The 6,497-nt window shown below is 39.7% G+C and overlaps 1 pseudogene; it reads left to right on the top strand.

The window, feature by feature from the left end:
- The first annotated feature begins 890 nt into the window (after positions 1–890).
- LOC125165128 (uncharacterized) lies at positions 891–1,017 on the top strand (annotated as a pseudogene).
- The last annotated feature ends 5,480 nt before the right edge of the window (positions 1,018–6,497 follow it).

The raw sequence follows: 6,497 nt of genomic DNA, 5'->3' as shown, positions 1-6,497 counted from the left end.
CAATTTCCTCCTGCTTTGGAAATAGTCAGCTAAGCCTGTGAATCAAGGTGCCAGGCCCTTCCCTCACCTTAGGAGGGAGCAAGTACTCAGAAGCTACCCTTTGTGATACTGAGTAGAGGGAGAAAAAGACCAAAAACCCCCTGGAGTTCAATGATACAGGAACTGAGACCACCTTTCAGATCCTCCTGGTTCTCCCCACCCCCCCTGCCCCACCGCCCTGCTCCCAAAGCTAGCTGAGTTCTTTCCAGTAAATTTTCTTTCTGATTAGCCAATGCCTATTTCTATGGCTTAGATCAAAAACTCCTGGGGCACCTGGGTGGCTCAGTCAGTTTCAGTTAGGGTCATAATCTCACAGTTTGTGAGTTTGAGCCCAGTACCAGGCTTAGAACCTGCTTCAGATTCTCTTTCTGCCCCTCCCTCCCTCAAAAATAAAGTTATTAATTAAAAACTGCACTTTCCAGAGAAAAATACTAACTTCTTTTTTTAAGTTTATTCGTTTTTTTGAGAGAAAGAGAAAGTGTGAGTAGATAGGGATAGAGAGGGAGAGAGAGAATCCCAAGCAGGCTCCTCCTTGTCTGCTGGAACCTACTGTGAGATCATGACCTGACTGAAGTGGGACGCTTAACTGACTAAGCCACCCAGGCACCCTGAAAAATATTAACTTCTGATTTCAAAAATAACATATTCTCTTTACACAAGATTTAGAAAATACAAAAAAACATTTTTAAAGAATCACCCATGACAATATTTCCAAGAAAAACTATTGTCAATATTTTGATATATTTTCTTTATTAATAAATATTTTTATATGATTGATATAACTCTCTGCAGACTTCATTCTGCAGAGAAAAAATGTAAACCTATTATATCTTTCATTTCCAGTGCCCCTAAGCTTTGTGCGGTGGCAGTATCATAGCCAACAAGGTTTATCCGAGGCATGGTTATTGCTAATTGAAAACTTCTCCAGGGGCGCCAGGGTGACTCAGTCGGGTAAGCGTCTGACTTTGGCTCAGGTCAGGACCCTTGTGTGTTCCAGCCTCACATAGGGTTCTGTGCTGACCACTCAGAGCCTGGAGGCTGCTTCAGATTCTGTGTCTCCCTCTCTCTGCTCCTCCCCCCCCCCCACTCTGTTTCTCTCTCTCTCAAAAATAAATAAAACATTAAAAAAAAAAAGGAATCAAGGAGAAGAAGGAGAAGAAGAAGAAGGAGAAGAGGAAAATATAACTTTTCCATTGCCCCAAAATAGTGCCAAGAAATCCTCTATTAGAACAGAGGCAAGTCCATCTCAAATTTCCAGGCTGTGGTTATCAGTCAAGATTCCAACCTCATAGCCCCATATCTCAAGCCCTTCAGTGTTTTCCTTTTCCACCAAATATCAGTCTTCATTTCTATTCTTATAAGGCAAACATGCCTGCATGTTCTCTTACATTCCTAAGTCACTCCCAACTCCAAACAATCTCAAAAAGCCATTCCCATCATATAAACCTCATCTTCCATCCATCACCAGATCAAATTACTTCACAGTTAAGTAGAATTCAACTCCTTATGAAATCTGCCCCCACTTAGCAGTAGGCATGCATATCCAGTAATTGTCTCTTTCACATTCAGTCATTTTTAGCCTTAAAAACTTTGCTTCTGTGATGAAATATCCCTTCCTAGTGAATCTATAATGGGTGGAACACTGAACTTAATGTTCAGAAACAGGGAATAGATACTAACAGATTCATCAGATATCTACTTAGGTTTTATTATGCAGAATCAATTGATTCAGCCACAAATATCTATTGAGCACATCTCCTGTTAAGGCACCTGTGTTCATGGTTTCTGCCCTAAAAGTGCAACTGTAAGAAATAGACAGAGGTAAGAACTCAGGTCGGAGTGAATTAAATGCTATAATTCCAACAAAGTGTGGCATGCGTACAGACCATAAATAAAAGCCTCTTCCAGAGCTATTTTTTCTTTTCTTTTTCTTTCTTTTCTACAATGGTAGCACTAGGATAAAACTTCTAGGAACAAAAACTAGTTATGTTAATCAAGACTGAATGTCTTATATCCAAATCATTTATTTGAATGGGGTCAAGACTCTGGACGAATAGGTTTTTGAAGTCATGCTTAACCACATGGTACAGCTGCTGTGGAAAACAGTTTGGTAGTTCCTCAAAACATTAAACAGAATTGCCATATGATTCAGCATTTCTGCTCCCAGGTATATACAAAAAAAAAAAAAGGAATTGAAAGCAGGGACTCAAACCGATACTTGTGTACCAATGCTCCTAGTAACACAATAGTCAAAAGGTGACAATAAAACAAGTGTCCATCAACAGATAAGTGGATAAACAAACTGTGGTATATACATTCAGTGGAATATTATTCAGCCTTAAAAAGGAATAACATTCTGATGCATGCTGCAGCATGGATGAACCTTGAAAATATTATGCTAAGTGAAATAAGCCATACACAAAAGGGCATATATTTCATGGTTACAGGAAGTAGAATAGAGCTTACCAGAACTGAAGGGCAGGACGATGGAGAGTTATTGTTTAATAGGTAGAGTTTCTGTTTGTGATGATGAAAAATCTCTGGAAGTGGATAGTGGTGATATTTGCACAGAGTTATGAATACTTAATGCCACTGAACTGAAAAATGGTTAAAATGATAAACTTTATGTTATGTATGTTTTACCACAATAAAAAAGTCTATACTTAAATAACAAACAGAGGAATAGTTCAAAATGTTGTTAAGTTGCTCTCACAAGTCTAAATATGATCAAAATTAAATGTCCAATACATGCATTCTAAGGCTATGAGTTGCATGCGTCCTCACTTTAGGAAATCTAAGAGAAGTGCAAAAATAAATTAAGAGGCAATTGCATATAGAAGGATCTATTTTACAGAGGGATTTATCCAAGCATCCCTTTAAACAAGGAGCTTCCCTAGTAAACTTAAGAGTGGAAACACTCCACTATTGAGAGCAGGAACACTCTCCGGAAAGAACTATCAGGAAGCTGGGGTCCCTCTCCAGTGCACAGTCTCAGATAGACCAGCCACCTGTGTCTTTCTCTTTCCAGAGGAAACTCTGGCCCCTCTCAAGACTCCCATGAGAATCCAACACATCTGAGGTGATTTGGGGATGTGTGGTTGAGGGCATATAGCTACGTTCTAAGCTGGCAACCTGAGTTTTCCTTTCAGTGGTTCAGCTGCCTTTTCCATCAGACCGTAGACTCCTTGAAGGCAGGATCAGGTTGTCCTTGTAGTATGTTGCAAGTACTCTATACATGCTGGGTACATAATATTATTTACTGAATAAGTGAATGAATGGATTAACTTTAGTGAAATGACAAGGGAAGGTCAAACAGCTCTGAAATTCTAATATGTAGGAAATCTTACTTGAGTCATAAAGTTCAAATGACACATACAATCCTAGAGAAATACTTCTCAAAGCATAAAATGAAAAAAAATCTGTGTTCAAGTTTATTCTATCTACGAACGAGACATATTTTCTACTGTGTTTGTAATTCTGCCGCTTACCCATATGTACCACATTCACTAAGTTCACAATAAATACTGTTGACAGAATGAATGACAAGGCAAAAAATAGCTTGCAGTACTTTCATTTTTTACAAGTGTGGAAAGCATATTAAACCATCTGCTGATTAAAAATATGCGTGTTTTGACTTGCATATGAATCAAATTAACATACATAAATCCAGCATCTTCACATCACTAGATTCACAGCCATAGCCAATGTAATTTTCCATGTTTCTTCAAATTCATCAATTTCAGTGACATAATTAAGTTATTAGGCATAAAGTACACAGCAGTGATATATAACTAAAAGCTAACTTTTGTTTTATTTCAATTCAATGATTACTTATCCTCTAAAAATAAAAAGGTGTAAGATTGTTGGAAATCTAAAATTTTATGTTCAAATTTGCTCTATAAATACCTAACATCACCATGGAAAACTAAAATTTGAGGTACAGAACAGGAACTATTACCCCTCAGTATGATGAATCAGGATTAACTGAAATACTGTACGTTGAACAATAGCACCCTGCTGCCTATATAACTCCAGAAACAACTTGCAAACTTTAGTTTCTACCTGCTTCTGCTGGCCCATTACCACCTACCTCTCTCCAAGACCCTATCCGGAGCAGGGAAGATATTCTGTGAGGTAAAGGAACAACTCTGTACACTGTTACACTAATGGACCAAGCAACCACGCTGGGAGGAGGAACACATCCAAATTGCAAACCTAGGTCAGACAGAACACCAGGTCTGGGCCAAGACAATTAAGATAGGGTCAATCGCGGGGCACCTAGGTGGCTCAGTCAGTTAAGCATCCAACTCTTGATATGAGCTCAGGTCTTGATCTCATGGTCATGAGTTCAAGCCCTGCGTTGGGTCACATGCTGAGCATGGAACCTACTTTAAAAAAAAAGGAAAGAAAAAAGACAAGGTCAATCTCTGTTACTAAGAGACACCTATTCCTTCCTCTTAACTCATCAGTCCCTCAGGATCCACCACCATCTGGAGCACTATTCCAGGACCAAGAATGTAGCCCAGGTGGAAACTCTAGTACCTTGCTATTGATATACCTCTGGCACTATAAACCTGCCACCATATAAATACCCAGCACCTTGGTCATTGGGTCCTCCCAGGACTGCTGGCACTGAACCACTGAGAACAATAGAAGTCTTTCTAAAGTGGTGTTTCCTAGCTTTGTCTGGTGATAAGAATCATCTAGGGCTATTGATATAAACACAGATTTTCCTAGACAAAAATATTTAGGAGATCTATCTGGGGTCCAGGAATCTGAATTTGTAACAAGTACCCAGGTGATGCTCTTCACCAGGGAATTTGGGGAAATACTGAGTTCAGTACACTCTTCAACGTGTTCCTAGAGTCTCCTAGTAGGGGCACAGGGGGAGTTGCCCTGTGTGGATTCAAGCCTTGTCATCTTCAGGGATAATGAACTAAGTGTCCTTTGTACACTGACAAGTCTTTGTAAATCCAACGCATGCCGTCATTATCATGATTATATACCTTTAGCCACAGCCTCCAGGACAATATGCAAATCTGGGTGAGCTTCTTCTCAACACACAGGGCTGAATGACCAGTTGAGGGAGGATGAAGAGTGGCCAAAGGCAGAGGAGAGAGGGAGGAGAAGGAATAAAATCTGGATCGAGAAATTAATACTTATGTATTTCAATCCATAGCTGCTTTGGCTGCTGATATAAATCAAAGGAAGAAGGAGAGAGATTGAGGGAGAAAATGTAAACAACATGAATTTTTCAGATATTAAAAACTGAATGTGTTAGCTGAATTATTCATTTATTGAACTTCCAATTTATTTTTCAGTACTACTATGTGAATAAATGTGAGTTGGGCTCTGAGATACAAGTAGGTATTAAGATAAGCACCTATGATGGGTAGCCACACAAAGTAGGGTGCCTGTGAATTTTAGTCATCTACATGAGGTTGCCACAGCTGGGAAAAAGATTCCATTCCGTCAGTTTGGGTGCTGACTTACCATAAATTAAAGATGAATGTACTTAGAGCACAGTCTCCCCCGTGGACACAAAGCCCAGGCCCTTCCTTACAATATTGATAAAGAAAATTTGCAATGATGCCAGAAATGAAAGATCTGTATATTCTTGCAGGGAGCTGGGAGATAATTTAGAGACAACAACCACTCTCTTTCTGAGACTTGAAAAAGAAGTTGTGAGTTACATAGTACTCTGCAGAATCACGTGGCATTAAGAAAAGGAAAATCGTGCTCCAGTCTCCTTCAAAAGATAATTCAATCTTCTGAATTCAATCATATTCTGATTGAATATGTTCCTGCATACTAATGGAGAAATGGACTGGCTTTTCCTGATCCCATCTAAAGGCATGATTATACAACCAAATATTAGCAACTCAACTCAGCAAAGACACGTTGTACAAATAAATAGCATGAATGAGTAGAGCAGGTAAATCTCCTAGATGGAGTTGTTTGGGAAGAATCCTTCAAGTTTCTGAATACATTTAAAAAAAATTTTTTTTTCAACGTTTATTTATTTTTGGGACAGAGAGAGACAGAGCATGAAGGGGGGGGGGCAGAGAGAGAGGGAGACACAGAATTGGAAACAGGCTCCAGGCTCTGAGCCATCAGCCCAGAGCCTGACGCGGGGCTCGAACTCCCGGACTGCGAGATCGTGACCTGGCTGAACTCGGACACCTAACCGACTGCGCCACCCAGGCGCCCCCATTTTAAAAGACACAGGAATTCAAACTTAAATCTCCTCAGGTCAGAAATGTATCTTAGCCCTTTAAGAAGGTGTAGTTCCTCCCATTGTGACAAATATTCCAACGAGCTGGGGTGCAGTCAGGAGATGGCTTTGGGATCATCAGGAAGTGTATTAAATGCCGAATATGCCCCCCAAAGCACCCTCTTTTGACAGCCACATGAAATATGCAAAAGGCACTTAATAATTCTCATTTTCAATTACAATT

The sequence above is a fragment of the Prionailurus viverrinus genome, chromosome B1 (genome assembly GCF_022837055.1).
Source record: "Prionailurus viverrinus isolate Anna chromosome B1, UM_Priviv_1.0, whole genome shotgun sequence".
Lineage (NCBI taxonomy): Eukaryota > Metazoa > Chordata > Mammalia > Carnivora > Felidae > Prionailurus > Prionailurus viverrinus.
Note: the sequence above shows the minus strand (reverse complement) of the source record. Positions and strands in the feature narration are given on the sequence as shown.